The sequence below is a fragment of the Tupaia chinensis genome, unplaced genomic scaffold, assembly GCF_000334495.1.
Source record: "Tupaia chinensis unplaced genomic scaffold, TupChi_1.0 Scaffold000069_1, whole genome shotgun sequence".
NCBI classification, from domain to species: Eukaryota; Metazoa; Chordata; class Mammalia; order Scandentia; family Tupaiidae; genus Tupaia; species Tupaia belangeri.
The window spans coordinates 1,193,442-1,208,480 of NW_006159529.1; the positions used below are offsets into that span (position 1 = coordinate 1,193,442).

The window sequence follows — 15,039 nt, forward strand, 5'->3', positions numbered from 1 at the left end:
ATTTTTTTTAAAGAAACATAAAAATCATTTTAAATTCAAGAGAAAACAACATCAATCTTTTTTTCCTCAATTAAATCCTTAATCCTTTGGATCATTTGACTCCTTTAAATTTCTTTTAAAAAATTATTTTATACCTAAATTTAATGTGAAAGTTATCCACTTCTAACGTTATAACTAACATTTTTTCCAAAAAGAAAAACATAAGCAAAAACTACAGTCAGTGGCTGGAAGGGTAGAGAACTGTGGTTTGAAACTGGACAGCCAGGAGACTGAAGCTGCCCTGAGGGCTGATAGGAAGAGCCAGGTAGTTTTCTGTAAACCTAAGCAACACTTGGGTCAGCAACCAGGTGAAAACTATCATTTTGAACCTTTGCTGAGGCCCAGTCTCAAGCTGAAGGGGCCCTAGGACAGCTGTATTCCCCAGAAATCAGCAGAAGCAAAGAAAATCCTCTGAAGGAAACCTTGACATATTGATATTTACACCCACAGGCCTGCCACAGATTAAAAAAGAAACAAAGGGCTTACAACCAAAAATTAAGAAACACCCAACAAGGCAAGTTACTATCAGTAAAAGTCAGCAGAGACAAATAACAACAGATTATATCCATAATAGATGATGAACTACAAGTCAATGAGGAAAAAAGATAACATAGTAGAAAATAGGCACAAAACAATGAAAACTTGAACCGTTAACAGATTATTCACAAAAGAGGATACCAAATGACTAAAAATATTATAAAATAGTACTCGACTTCAATGGTGATCAGGGAAATACAAAGGAAAGCAAATGAAATACCACTAAACATCCACTGGAATAGCTAAAATGAATGAAAGGCAATATCAAATATCGATGAGGATATGAAGAAAGTAGAACTTTAAACACTATTACAGAGAATATTTCTTCCCACTCTCTTACTTTTAATCTATCTATGCTTTTATATTTAAAGTGGGTTTCTTATAGAAACCTAATCTATCTATGCCTTTATATTTAAAGTGGGTTTCTTCAAGAAACTATATAGTTGTTTCTTACACTTTCATCTAACATGATAATCTTTTAGTTGATGTGCTTACCCCATTTAAAGGTAGTCCAGTTATTTATGTGGCTAGATTATAAACATTTTTCTAGTTGTTTTCTATTTGTTCTATCAGTTATTTCCTCTTTTTTTTTTTGCTTTCTTTGTATTTTTGGATTATTTTTAACCACTGATTTTTTTTTTTTTTTGGAGAGATTTTCTCTATAGGGCGTGTGCGCTTGCCAGACAGACAGAGAGAGACAGAGAGACAGAAAGCGAGAAATCACCCCCCAGGGGGGATGTCACGCTGCAATCCCTTCTCCTCCATTCTCCTCTCAGGATCTTGGGCACGCATGCACACGCACCGGGCGTGAGTTTTAAGTCACTGGGTCCAGGACTCGAACCGCGGTCGACTACATGGGAGTTCAGCGACATAACCATTACGCTAACTGCTGGCTCCCTAACCATTGCATTTTAATCTCCTCTACTGACTTATTTTTTATACCTATTTTTAACAAGTTTATAACACTTGCACTTAGGTTTACAATATATATCTTCTTCAGCTTCTTACTGTGTACTTTTAAGCATTACAATACTGCTAGACTTACAGGATAAGACCCTTACTACATTATATTTCCAATTTCTCCCTTCCATTTTTTTTGTTCTATTATATATATTTTACATGTACTGTAAAGTTAAAATATTTTACTACTATTTTTGCTTTAGTCATTCATCTTTTTAGTGCAATTAAACATTTTTACAAAGGGTTTTTATATTATCTTCATTTTAATCATTTCATCTTTTTATTTTAACCATTGCTGAAGCTCTTTTATTTCTTTGTGTAGTTCCAGGTTCCTATCTGATACCACATTCCTTTTCCCTGAAACACTTATTTCATTTAGACTTATAATGGCATAAAGTCTATTGGCAAGGAATTCAATCAGCTTGGATTTGTATGAAAATATCTTAATTTTCCTTCATTTATAAAATATATTTTCACTGAGAATTCTGTGTTGACAGCTTCTATTTTCAGTTTTCCAAAATATCATTCCCCTATCTTCTGGTTTGCATAATTTCTCTCTTTTTATTTTTTTGGGGGGGCTATAGGGATTTGTACTTGGGAGAGATACAGAGAGACACAGCGAGATGGAAAGTGAGAAACACCCTCTACAAATCCATTGTCCTCCATTCTCCTCTTGGGATTTAGGGAACACATGTATATGTGCCCAGCATGTTTTTCAAGACAGTGGATCCAAGACTTGAACTGTAAAGTTGGCCATGTGGGATCTAGCCTCCTTAACCACCATGCCACCTACTGGCCCTAGCTACATAATTTCTAATGAGAATTCTACTATAATTCTTAATTCCATTGTATTAACTGTTTTTGTATCTTTTCTTTATCTGTCCTTCTTCATGATTTTCTTTTTCTTTTCTTTTTTTTGGAGAGGTTTTTTGCTATGGGGCGTGTGCACTCACCAAAAAGACAGAGAGAGACAGAGAGATAGAAAGCCAGAAATCGCCCCCCAGGGGGGATGGCCATGCCACAATCCCTTCTTCTCCATTCTCCTCTCAGGATCTTAGGCACACATGCGCCTGGCGGGAGTTTAAGCCACTGGGTCCGGGACTCGAACCACTGTCAGCTACATGGGAGTTCAGCAACACAGCCATTATGCTAACTACTGGTCCCTATTTTCTCTTAATTTTTGTTTTTCAGAAGTTTAAAATGATACAGATAGATATTGGCTTTTTTTTTTTTTTTTTTTTTTTTTTAATGGTGCGATTTACTCTCTGAGCTTGTTCTATTTGTGAAGTGTTTTATTATTTTTATAAAATTCTCTGCCACTATCTCTGACATATGAAATGGTATGCTTGAATCTCAAATGCATTATGCTAAAATTTTGTTAAAGCCCAGATTATTTCATTTATGTTACATATTTGAAAAGTCCCCAACTAGAAAAAGAAAATGTAGCAGGGGCTGGGGTTGATTGCAGGCAATCGTTATAAATGGGAAAGAGGATACATTTTGGGTAACGAAATTATTCTGTATTTTGATTGTGGTGGTGGCTAAATGATTCAATGTATTTGCCAACTCACAGGAGTATCTACTAGAAAGGACAAATTTTATGATATAAAAATGATTAAATAAGCTTGTCTGTTTTTTAAAGAAAAAAAATGACAACAGTACAGATAGTAAGATAACAATTACCTAAAAAAAAAAAAAGATTTAATTTAAAAGCTAAATAAAACTATCCCTAAGTCATATATACAAACTAAACTAGGAAACAGAGTCTATTATAAACTTGAAATTACATGTAGGGAGAGAAAGAAGTATCTAAATTCTGCAGAACCAGCACCGATCCACGGACAAATATAGAATTAAGGAGCAACTGAATGAAAAAGAGAAAGAAGGAGGAGGCCTGTGATGATGAAACAGACTGCATGATCCTCAAAAAGTGAAAGTGTCAGGCTTCAGGCACAAGAAAATCCTGACAGGGTGGCGGAGGGTGACTGAACAAAGTGGAGAAAGAGTGAGTGGCGCCTGAAGGAGACATCAGAGTGCACTGGAAGCAGTCCGAGGATGAAGAGCGTGGTCTACTGTGCTTTTTCTCAGCAACAGGCAAACGAGTTCCATGTTCGGTATGCAAGGACCGCGCAGCCCGAGGCCTTCGTAGAGGCCCTTCCGAAGCGCAGCGTGCCCTGCATGAGCCGGCAAGGCCTGGAGGACCAGCTGCAGTGCAAGGCCGTTATTCTTCACTGGCCGGAAGAGAAAGGAGAAAAGGAAATCCAAAGGCCTCTCTGCCAGGCAAAGGAGGAAACTGTGGCTCTTTGACATTAAGCCAGAGCAACAGAAATACAGTTTTTTTCTCCCTCTGCGTAAACTTTGGAAGCGGTATATCCGGGAACTGTGCATTGGTCTCAAGCCAGACACTCAGCCACAGATGATTCAAGCCAAGTGTTAAAGACAAATCTTCACGGTGCTGCTGTTCTAGTCACAAAATCCAAATGCCCCTTGTATGTGGATGTTACAGGAGTAATTCTACAGGAAACCAAGCACGTTTTTAAAATTATCACCAAAGACCACCTGAAAGTTATCCCCAAGCTAAATTGTGTGTTCACTGTGGAAATGGATGACTTTGTATCCTACATTTATGGGAACAAATTCTAGTTTCAGTCAAGTGAGTGGTCCACAAAGAATTTTAAAGCAAAGGGCACAGTCGACCTCTGAATTCTTTCCTACCTAAGGCGATTATGACAACTGAAAATTGGAAACCTCTTGAATTCCCACCTTTTAGTAAAGAGCTGGTTCAACCAAGTCCAGTTATAGTAGAACGCCAGCCAATAAAAATCAGAGTTAAGGACATTAATAATATGGGAAGATGCAGTGTGCTGAGTGAAGATTCGGGCAACAGAGGAGTGTGTATTTATAAGTGATTTTGATGTTTATTACTCCCATGGAGAGAAAAGACTGGTAGAAACATACCAGGGTTAACACTGGTGGATTTGACTAGCAGAATTTTTAGGTTACTCCTTTTTCACACTTCTTGATGTTTACTGAATGTTCTATGATGAATCAGTAGTTTATGTAATAATAATATACACTTGCAAGTATAAACAGACTTCAAATAAAGTAACTATTCTTGCAAAAAAAAAAGTGAAAATGTCATCAGGTGTGGGAAAATACTGACAATAGGTCTGAGTCCTCACAGTTGAGAGCACTGAGCACTGCATCTGAAGAACTGAAAGAAGCTTCTATAACCAATGGCTCCATTTTTGGGTAAGAAGGTTGTGTTATTTTTATCATTTTATGACTTTCTTTTGTGTCTCTAAGATCCTTAATTTCCAGTTTTTCCTTCCTACTTGTCTTTTAGGTTTATGGCACCTTCTGTTTTTTTTTTTTTTGGAGAGGTTTTCACTATAGGGCGCATGTGGTCGCCAGACAGACAGAGACATAGAGACAGAAAGCAAGAAATCACCCCCCAGGGGGGATGGTCACGCTGCAATCCCTTCTCTTCCATTCTCCTCTCGGGATCTTGGGCACGCATGCACACGTGCCCGGCATGAGTTTTAAGCCACCGGGTCCCGGACGCGAACCGCGGTCGACTACGTGGGAGTCCAGCGACATAGCCATTATGCTAACTTCTGGTTCCCAGCACCTTCTGTTTTCTATTTTTCACCCAGTAACCATAGCCAAAATGGAGAAAGTGTGTGTGTGTGTGTGTGTGTTTTAACTGGGAGACAGTGTGTGAGGTCGCCAGAGAGAGATAGAGAGGAGAAGGAACTTCTTTAATTGGGAATGATCATGATGCAATCCATTCTTTTCCATTTCTCCATCCTGTTGGGATTTTGGACACACATGCACATACAGTTGGCATGTTCTTCAAGCTGTTGGACTGGGATACCAGCCATGGTTGACCATGTGGAATCTGTCTCCCCTAGCCACTATGTTTATTTGGTTGATCCACACAGAAAGTTTTTAAATAACTATATTATGAACAAAAAGGGGAAAAAAAATTTTAGAGATCAAATAATATCAAAACCATAAAAATTAGTCCAACGTATAAAAAAACAAGAAAAACAGTCAACGTCTTTTTCTGAAGCAGCTATAATACTGATATCTAAACCTGATAAAGATAATACATACACTCACACATCTAAGTATACCAATTCAAAAAATTATAAATACTAGAAAAAAGAATCTAATACCACATTAATAAGTAATATACTATGACCAACTGGGATTTATTCCAGAATAAATACATAGTTCAATATTAGAAATTCATTAGTGTAATTAATCATATTAATATTTCCAAGGAGAAATATAATATGACTATCTCTGAAAGTGCTGAAAGAACCTTTGAAATATTAAAAACGTCTCTGATAAAAATATTAATTAAACTCAAAATTATTGGACATTCTTTTTATACAATAAAAAGTGCTTATGTTAGTCCTAAATCAGCATCTTAGGGACCATCAAGTGGCATGCCTATTAAGGTGTTGGACTCCCACATGGCAGACCATGGTGCAAGTGTATGTGTATGTGTGTATGTGCCCAAAATCCTGAGAGAAGAATGGAAGAGAACGGATGGCAGCATGGCCATCCCTCCACAGGGGGTGATTTCTCACCTTCCCTCCCTCTGGTGAATGCACGTACCCTATAGCAAAAACCTTAAACAAAAAAGCATTTTATTTGTTGGGGAAACACTAGAATCAATAGCCTTAAGGTCAAGAACCAGGACACCGGGACCAGCAGTTAGCGTAATGGCTATGTCGCTGGACTCTACCATACAGTCGACGTCACGCCGGGTGCGTGTGCGTGCGTGCCCAAGATCCCGAGAGGAGAATGGAGGAGAAGGGATTGTGGCGTGGCCATCCCCCCTTGGGGGTGATTTCTCGCTTTATGTCTCTCTGTCTCTATCTGGCGAGCGCACGCGCCATATGGCAAAAACCTCTCTTTCAAAAAAAAAAAAAAGTAAATGTAAAAAATGAGACTATAACAAGGACAAAGTGAAAGCATAGGGAAATTCCTTTACATATTGGTTGTTAGGAAAAACTTAAACTATGGCTCAAAATACAAATATAATTTTTTAAAAGATTAAATTCAAATGAGCTAAAAAAATTGCCTAGCCATAAGTAAAATCAAAAGATAAATGACAAATTGTAAAAAAGACATGAAAGGACTAACCCACCTTCCAAATAATAAATAAATTCCCAATAATAAATACATTTTCTAATCAAGAGAGAAAGACCAAAATCGTGATAGAAAAAAATAGGGAAAATCGTATAGAAGTAATTTATAAAAAAGATATACAAATGGTCTGTAGAGGTATAAAAAGGGCCAGCAGATGACATGGTGGTTAAGGCAGCTGGATCCCACATGGCCTATTCAGATGTTCTAGTCCAGGACCCAGCAGCTTGAAAAATACACCAGGTGTGTGTGTTGTGCATGCGTGTCCAAAATTCTGAGAGAAGGGACTGTCATACGGCCATCCTCCCCAGGAGGTGCTTTCTCACTTTCCCTTTATTTTTCTCTCAGTATCTCTCCAGCAAGTGCCCATACCCCATATCAAAAACTTAAAAAAACAAACAAACAAACAAAAACTTCACTTCTAATAAACACTTGGAAGTGTACTAAACAAGGATACCGTTTCTTCTCTATCTGATTGGTAAAACTTCAAAAACTTGACCAAAAAACTGTTTGGCATGGTGACTAAAAAACAACTCTGCTCCAACCATTTTGGCAAAGTGACAGGAAAACAAATATGCTCAAACTTCGCTAAAGAGAATTAAAAATGGTATAATCTCCACAGAGGGGAAAATGGAAATGTCTAACAAAACTACATTTATATTTTCCCTCTGATCCTGTCATTCCCCATGGACTAATAAACTCTATAGATACAAAGCAATATGTGAACAATGTTATTTATTGCATTATTTTAAAAATTGTATTATTTTTTTAATTTGCCGTAGGTTGCATGCACTCACCAGAAAATGACAAAAAGAGAGAGGGGAAGTGAGAAAGGAAGGCACTAGGTCCAGGACTTGAACTGTAGTCAGCCATGTGCAAGTCCGGCTCCTTAACCACATGCCACCTGCTGGATCTACTGCATAATTTTTAATCACAAAGTATTGGATACAACCTAAATGTTCATTCATATGAGACTGGTTGAATAAACTATAGTACATTTATTACAATTAAGAATTATACAGCCGGGGCCAACAGGTGGCATGTTGGTTAAGGCACTGAACTCCTACATGGCTGATCAGGGTTCAGACCCAGCAGCTTCTGTCTCACTTTTCTTCTGTCTCTGTCTATATCTGGTGAATTAAAAAGTAATAAGAATAAACAAATTAATAATTTAATAAAAATAATTATACAACCATAAAAAATTAAAATTTCAGGACCAGCAGATGGTGAAGCAGTTCCATCCCTAGACTCCCACATAGTCAACTGCAGTTTGAGTCCCAGACCAGGCAACTTAAAACTCAACATCAGGTGCATAAGCATGCACATCCCAAAAAAAATTCCAAGAGGAGAATGGAGAAGGGACTGTGGTGTGGTTATTTCCCTGAGGGGTGATTTCTTGCTTTCTGTCTCTCTATTGCTCTCTGTCTCTCTGGTGAGAACACACATTCTATAGCAAAAAAATCTCTCCCCCCCAAAAAAAAAAAGAGAAAGAAAATCTCTTTAACAACATGAACCGAATTCTAGGATATATTGTTGAATTCTAGGATATATTGTTAAATGAAAAAAAAAAAGATACAAAAGATTATCTACAGTGTGTTAACATTTGTAAAAGAGAAAGGGATCTATGAATATATAGTTATGCATTTGCTTTTTTTTTTTTTAGAGGTTTTTCACTGTAGGGCACGTGCGCTCGCCAGACAGACAGAGAGAAACATAGAGAGAGAAAGCGAGAAATCACCCCCCAGAGGGGATGGTCACGCCGCAATCCCTTCTCCTCCACTCTCCTCTCGGGATCTTGGGCACGCACGCACACGCGCCCGGCGGGAGTTTTAAGCCACCGGGTCCGGGACGCGAACTGCGGTCAACTACGTGGGAGTCCAGCGACATAGCCATTACGCTAACAGCTGGTTCCCTGCATTTGCTTTTGAAAAAAGAAATTGCAATTGGAAGACAAACCAGAAACTAGTGAAAATGGTCATCTACGACAGTGAATCAAAGTGGGTTGGGATAGAATGGAATGGGAATGGAATGGAATGAGAATTTACTGGGTGTATCTTTTTATTCACTTTTGACTTGAATCATGTTGATGTTTAATATATGCATCAGATAAAGTTTGATCAATAGAACTGAGGAAAAGCACTCTAAAAATTGGATCTAAAAGAACACCTGAGTTAGACACAAAGAGGTATAAATAAAACTATCTGCTTTTTCAATTTATAATTGTAGAGAAAAATAAAAAATAATTCAAGGAATTTTTGAACAAAGTTGTCTACAATACCTTCAGTGAGATATGTTGGAAAGCAACAAGAATTACAAAGGAATCTTAATGTGATTTACTAGGTTTTTTGTTGTTGTTGTTAGTGGGGGTAATCCTAAAATTATTTTGTGATGATTAGAGAATTTAAGAAATTAATATTTACATTGATGTTAAGAACTAGAAGTTTTCACTAGAATATGAAAGACACAGAAAGGGGTAAGATGACAAACTTTGTCATTTTGTATTTGGAGGAGATAAGTAAAAATTTATAGGGGACTAGGAGATATCATAATGGTTACATCACTGGATTCCTATGTAGTCAGTTGTGGTTCGATTCCCAGACCTGGGAATTCGACCTGGCAACTTAAAGTTCACGACAGACACATGGGTGTGCATCCTCAAAATCCCGAGAGGAAAATGGAGGAGAGGGTACTGCAGCATGACCATCCCCTCTGGGAGGGGGGATGATTTCTCATGTTCTGTCTCTGTGCTTCTCTCTGTCTCATGCATCTGCCCTATAGCAAAAAATCCCTCTAAGAAAAAAAATAGTATTTTTAGTTCTGTCCACTTAAAAATGCTTAGAAGCAATTACATCCAGTGGTAATGATCACATCTAGCACTTTGATCTGAGTTTCCAAATACCATCCCCAACTCAGAGATAACAGGGCTCCCTGAATAAATAATAGGTGCCAGCATTGAGATAGGTAACACATACATGAGCTTGGCACATTTTCTTTCACAGGAAGAAAGAAAGTGGTCAAAAATTGATGAAAATCTGCCAAAAGACACAAAACTCAATTTCAAGGAGTTGCCTCTGGCCAAATTTGAGACAACAGGATCACTGAAAATAATGACAGGAACAGATTATAACATATTAATTAAAAACTAAATTCATGAATCAACAGATTTTTTGTTGTTGTTAAAGAATTATTTTATTTAACTTTATTATTAATATCATTATTATTTTTCAGTTTGATCAGAGAGAGACAGAGAGAGAGAGAGAGGAAGTGAGAAAGCAAGCCACCAGGTCCGAGACTTGAACCGTGGTCGGCCATGTGGGAGTCCAGCGCCTTTAACCATTACGCCACTTGCCGACCCCAACAGATGCTTTTTTTTGAGATTAAAAAACATGAGAGGGGAAAAGTCTTCTCTCTTTTTTTCTGGAGAGTTTTTGCCATAGGGCACATGAGCTTGCCAGACAGACACAGACAGAGAGACAGAAGGCAAGAAATCACCCCCCCAGGGCGGATAGACACTCCGCAATCCCTTCTCCTCCATTCTTTTCTTGGGGTCTTGGGCATGCACGCACACGCGCCTGGCGTGAGTTTTAAGTCACCGGGCCTGGGACTCAAACCATGGTCGACTACATGGGAGTCCGGCGACATAGCCATTATGCTAACTGCTGGTCTCAAAATCTTCTCTTTCCATTACAAAATTTTAAAAACTAAAGAAAGAATATGAAGGTTAGAAGAGCGAACACAGCTGAATCCACATTAGAAGGTCCCCATTTGATATGTCCAAGGCCTCTCTCTATACACCAGACACAGGTACACGTGTGCTCATGACTGGAGCTGGCTGAGATTGGGGGTGGATTATGGTATAGGACCCTGTTGGGGGTGTCCTGTCTCTCACTCTTTTAGAAGAAATAAATAAACATTGGAGACAGCAGGTGGTGTGGTAATTAAGGCACTGGACTACCACATGATCATCTGCAGTTCAAGTCCTGGACCTGGCAGATTGAAAATCACATCGGGCATGAGTGTGTGTGTGTGTGTGTGTGTGTGTGTGTGTGCCCAAAATCCCAAGAGGAGAAAGTAGGAGAAAAGACTGCAGCATGGCCATCCCCCTGGGGGAGTGGGGTTATATCTCACTTTCTCTCTGTCTCTCTCTGGTAAGAGCACATACGCTATGTCACAAACCTTAAAAATAAATTAAATAAATAAATAAATAAATAAAGTTGAAAAAATTACCATATACAGACATAACTATAATAACTGATCCAGGGAAGAATTATTAGCAGATAATAAAATGACTGAGTAAAAGGCTATTGAGGAAAAGAATATGCACAAGTTTTCAATCATTTTATATTTCGCTTATTAATAATAAATGGATAACAGTACTTTCCTGTGGGGAAAAGCTGGCAGTCACAATCTTTTTGTTTTGTTTTGTTTGTCTGTACTTGCCAGAGAGAGACAGAAGGAAAGAAAGAAATCACTTCCTAGGGAGGATAATCACACTTCAATCCCTTCTCCATTCTCCTTGTCAGATTGTGGGCATGCATGCACAGGTGCCCAGTGTGGATTTTAAGCCGCCAGGTCCAACGCTCACACTGCGGCCAATCATATGAGAGTCCAGCACCCTAATCATCATGCTACCTGATGGCCTCTGCCATCACAATCTTATCTACGGAATCAAACTTAACATTGCCAATTATGAAACAAACTGACATTATGTGCCTGTTGAGAGAACACCACACTGTCAATGACAGAACATTCTTGCACCACAAAAATGGTTACCCTGAATCTTTCCACTTTTTAAAGTCATTCACAATTTTTTTTTAGCTTCTTATAGTTTTCCTTGTGGAGGTCTTTAACTTCTTTGGTTAGATTTATTCCTAGATATCTTATACTTTTTGTGGCTATGGTAAATGGAATTACTTTTTTCAGTTCTAACTCAGTCTGCCTGCTATTTGTATACAGAAATGCTATCGATTTCTGTATGTTAATTTTGTATCTTGCAACTTTACTGTATTCATGCATTACTTACAGAAATTTTTTCAAGGATACCATTGGGTCTTCTATGTATACAATCACGTCATCTGAAAACAGAGATAGTTTTACCTCTTCTTTTTCTATTCTAATGCCTTTTATTTTCTTTTCTTTTCTGATTGTGTTGGCAAGGACTTCCAGTACTATATTGAAAAGGAGTGGAGAAAGTGGGCATCCTTGTCTTGTACCAGTTTTTAGCAGAAAAGCTTTCAGCTTTTCTCCATTCAGGATGATATTCGCTGCGAGTTTTTCATAGATAGCTTTTATTGTATTGAGAAATGAACCTTCTAGGGAACCAGCAGTTAGCGTAATGGCTATGTCGCTGGACTCCCACGTAGTCGACTGCAGTTTGCATCCCGGACCCGGGTGTCTTAAAACTTATGCCGGGCACATGTGTGTGCGTGCCCAAGATCCCGAGAGGAGAATGAAGGAGAAGGGATTGCGGTGTGACCATCCCCCCTGGGGGGTGATTTCTCGCTTTCTGTCTCTCTGTCTCTGTCTGGCAAGCGCACACGCCTATAGCAAAAATCTCTCCCCCCCAAAAAAATGATCCTTCCATGTTGATTTTGCTGATCAACATAGTCTTGATCATGAAGGGATGTTGTATCTCATCAAATACTTTTTCTACATCAATTGATATGATCATATGGTTTTTATCTTTCTTTCTGTTAATATGGTGTGTTACATTTATGGGTTTGTGTATGTTGAACCAACCTTGTATCCCTGGAATAAAGCCTACCTGGTCATGATGTATAGTCTTTTTCATATGTTGTTGGATTTGCTAGTATCTTGTTGAGAATCTTTACATCTATATTCATCAGAGATATTGGTCTGTAGTTTTCCTATTGGTCTATAGTTTTCCTTCCTTGTCCTATTCTTATCTGTTTTAAGGACAAGGGTGATGGAGGCTTCATAGAATGAATTAGAATGAATTAAGACCCTTTTGGATCTTTAGAAATAACTTGAGCAGAATGGGTGTTAACGCTTGTTAAAAAAATTTTGTAGACTTCAGAGGTGAAGCCATCAGGACCAGGGCTTTTCTTTGTTGGAAGATTATTGATTACTGACTCAACCTCCTGAGTTGTTATGGGCCTATTCAGATTTTCTATATCCTCCCGGCTCAATCTTGGTAGATAGATTGTACATGTCCAGGAATTTGTCCATCTCATCCAGATTTTCTTGTTTGTTGGCATATAGTTGTTCATAGTATCCTCTATGATGTTTTGTATTTATTATGTCTGTTGTTATATTGCCTGCGTCACTGCAAATTTGATTTACCTGGTTCCTTCCTTCTTAATAAGTCTCACTAGTGGTATATCAATTTTGTTTATCTTTTCAAAGAACCAGCTTTTACTTTCATTTATTTTCTGTATAGTTATTTTTTATTTCATTTACTTCTGCTTGGATCTTTATTACTTCCTTTCTCCTAGAGCTTTTTGGATTATTTTGCTGTTGCTTTTCCAATTTTCTGAGGCACGATGTTAGGTGATCAGTTTGAGGATAATATATGAGAAATACAAGATTCCATTAAACATCCAAACATTCTAATAATTGGTATCCCAGAAGGTGAAGAAACTGATAAGGGCATGGAAAATTTATACCATGAAATCCTGGAAGAAGACTTCCCAAGTCTAGAAAAGCACTCACACATCCAGACCCAAGAAATACAAAGGACTCCAAATAGAATCAACCCAAGAAGATCTTCCCCAAGATACATCTTAGCCAGACTGGCCAAGACCGCAGATAAAGACATGATACTAAAACTGGCAAGAGAGAAACAAGCGACCTTCAAAGGTCATCCCATCAGGCTAACACCAGACCTTTCAACGGAAACAATGCAAGCAAGGGAAGAAAGGGAAGACATATTGAAAGTGTTAAGAGAGAAACTATTTCAACCAAGCTTATTATATCCATCAAGATTATCCTTCATATGGGAAAAAAAAGATTAAAATCTTCTCAGACAAAACCTGGAAGAATTTGCCAATGCCAGCTCAGCTCTTCAAGAAACTCTGAAGAGAGTGCTGTTCCAGGAAAACTAAAGAATGAACAGCCAGGGATAAGGGAATAAAAGATAACCAAGACAATGGCCACCTTAAAGGGTGGGTCAAGTCCGGAAATACCGCTAGTAACATTGAATGTTAATGGATTAAATTCTCCAATCAAGAGACAAATACTAGCTGAATGGATAAGAAAACAGAAACCTTCTATCTGTTCACTACAAGAAACACATCTCATGGATAAAGACATACATAGGCTAAAAGTGAAGGGCTGGAAAAGAGCTAGAGTCACAATTCTAATTTCTGAAAAAAATAGACTTTAAAACAAAAACTGTTTGAAGAGACAAAGAAGGGCATTATATTGTAGTAAAAAGGTTAATCTATCAAGAAGATGTAACACTTATAAATACCTAACACAGGAGCATACAAATAACATGAAGGAAAAACTGCTAGATCTATAAGGAGAACTAGACTGCAGCACACTAATCATTTGGGACCTTAACACCCCACTATCTCCTCTGGACAGATCATCTAGACAAAAACTAAGAGATAAAGGATCTAAATGAAACCATAAAACAGATGGACTTAACAGACATCTATAGAACTTTCCACCCAAAAACCGCAAGACACATTTTTCCCCCCACATGGGACCTTTATGAAGATTGACCACATGATAGGGAATAAGGCAAGCCTCTACAGGGTCAAAGGCATAGAAACCATATCCAGCATCTTCTCCGACCATGATGAAATTAAACTTGCTTTTAATTTCCAGAGAAATCCTCAAAAACACACATACACATGGAAACTAAATAACTTGCTCCTGAATGACTTCACAACTACTGAAAAAATAAAGACTGAAATCAAAAGATTCATGGAAGCCAATCACAATGTTGATTTTTTTTTTGTTGCTATTTTCTCTATCTTTTTGGTGTTTTTTTTTTTTTTTCTAGGTCAGAGTTTTTAATCTTCTACATCAGAGATTCAATCTTCAGCATGGTGTAGTTGACTTGTAATACTTTCTAGAGAGTTTTTGATTTCCTGTATTGTAGACTTCATCTTTAATAGTTCCATATGATTCTTTTTTATATTGTTAATTTCTTCTTTAATTTCATGGAAGGACTTCCTATTCTCTTGTAGTTTGATGTCTCTTTTCTGTTCCAGTTCATAGAGTTTTGTTACCATGAATATTCTAAATTCTTTCTCTGACAGTTTGGTAACTTCCTCTGTTTTTTCAAGAGATGAAAGGGAGTTATTGTGTTCTTTTTTTTTTTTTTTTTTTTTTTTGAGGGTTTTTCCCTGTCGGGCACGGTCGCCCGCC

The 15,039-nt window shown here is 37.9% G+C and overlaps 1 protein-coding gene and 1 pseudogene across 1 annotated transcript in view; one reads left to right on the top strand and one right to left on the bottom strand.

The window, feature by feature from the left end:
• The window catches only part of CCDC172 (coiled-coil domain containing 172), a 94,900-nt gene that overhangs the window by 13,678 nt on the left and 66,183 nt on the right, over positions 1-15,039 (bottom strand). The gene's annotated exons all lie outside the window — the stretch shown is intronic.
• Positions 3,592-4,239, top strand: LOC102492625 (ribonuclease P protein subunit p29 pseudogene; annotated as a pseudogene).